Source organism: Magnolia sinica, chromosome 13 (assembly GCF_029962835.1).
Source record: "Magnolia sinica isolate HGM2019 chromosome 13, MsV1, whole genome shotgun sequence".
In the NCBI taxonomy this organism is placed as follows: Eukaryota; Viridiplantae; Streptophyta; class Magnoliopsida; order Magnoliales; family Magnoliaceae; genus Magnolia; species Magnolia sinica.
The window spans coordinates 68,107,349-68,108,945 of record NC_080585.1 but is presented as its reverse complement, the minus strand read 5'-3'; the positions used below and the strand labels follow the sequence as shown (position 1 = coordinate 68,108,945).

The 1,597-nt window shown below is 42.6% G+C and overlaps 1 non-coding gene across 1 annotated transcript; it reads left to right on the top strand.

Annotated features, from left to right (window-relative positions):
- Positions 1 to 897: 897 nt before the first annotated feature.
- Positions 898 to 1,004, top strand: LOC131224616 (small nucleolar RNA R71). Its single transcript, XR_009161086.1, has one exon. It is a non-coding gene; the product is annotated as a small nucleolar RNA R71 (small nucleolar RNA).
- Positions 1,005 to 1,597: the final 593 nt, after the last annotated feature.

Sequence of the window (1,597 nt, the reverse complement as noted above, 5' to 3'; positions counted from 1 at the left end):
ACTAGCTTCTCTAGAAGTTCCGGTTCTAATTTTTGTGGGGCATCACTGGATCCATCATTGTTGTCCTCTTCTGGTTCTTGAGGCTTTTCGGGCCTAACCGGAAGAGTTTTATCAATGATCTTTCCACTCCTAAGAGTGGTGATGGATTTAGCGTGTCCCATCTGATTTGAAGAGATGGGATCATTAATCTCGTACTGCGGTTTAGGATTGGGGAGAGGTTGTGCAGGAAACATCTCCTTTTCTATAACCGTCATACGAGAATCTATCTTCTGCATAAAATCTGTAATTCCCCGCATTGCCTGAGCCAGCTCTTGTATGGAATTTTGAACCGGTTCCTCTTGAGATTTCACTTGGTTTAGATTTTGATTGAAGAAACCTTGAGGGGTAGCCGTTTGTCCATTCCTCCAACTAAAGTTTGGATGATTTTTCCAACCAGGATTGTATGTATTGGAATTAGGTCCAGTAAAAGGTCTTTGATAGTTGTTTACGGCATTAGCTTGTTCATTCAACACTCCTCGAAAAGCGGGTATTGCAGGACAATTTTCAGTTGTATGAATGTTGCAATCACAGATGCCGCAAACAATTTCATTAACCTTATCCTTCTTTCCTTCCATGGCCTCAACTTTTCTTATGAGCGTAGTCACCTTACACTTGAGATCATCCTCTTCTTTCAAGAGATATAATCCACCTTTCTCCTTTAATTGAGTCGGCCTAGACGTGGTGTTCGCCATTGGGTAATAGTCCCATGATTGTGTTTTTTCAGCAAGACTATCGAGGTAATCCCATACCTCGTCAACATCTTTATTGATGAACTCTCCATTACACATTGTCTCGACCATTTGGCGCATGGAAGATGTCAGTCCATCATAGAAAAAATTTGTAATGCGCCACGTTTCAAATCCGTGTTGTGGGCATGAACTGACCAAATCTTTGAACCTTTCCCAACATTGGAAGAATGTTTCATCTTCCTTTTGGGCAAAGTTCATGATTGCTTTTCTGAGGGTAATCGTTTTATGATGTAAGAAGAATTTTTTTATGAATTCCCTCTGCATGTCATTCCATGTGCCAATGGATCTAGGACGCAGTGAATGTAACCACGTCTTAGCTTTCTCTTTTAAGGAAAAAGGAAAGAGTTTCAGCCTGATTGTATCCTCAGATACATTAAGAAAACATAATGTAGCCATAATCTCATCGAACTCTTTCAAATGCAAATATGGACTTTCTGATTCAAGTCCATGGAATTTGGGAAGGAGTTGGATAACTCCTGGCTTGATGTCCATTTGTCCTGTGTTTTCAGGAAAAATCATGCATGAGGGCGTACTCACTCCCGCCGATTGTAGATAATCTCGTAAAGTACGAGGCGGGGGTGCCTGATGCACCTCATTCTCATCTTGGGTATCCTCCACCCTGGGTGGAAGTGGAGGAGGTTGGTCTTCAGCCATAACTTCAGTTAACTCAGGGGATTTCGAGCGGTGTCTAGTCCTGCGATGGATAGTCAACCCCTCAACCAATCCTCCTTCAGTCAAGAGACGTCGAGTGTTGTCACGGGCCCACTTGGGCATGAAACACTCGCAGCCCTCAAAAACCTAATCCTAAG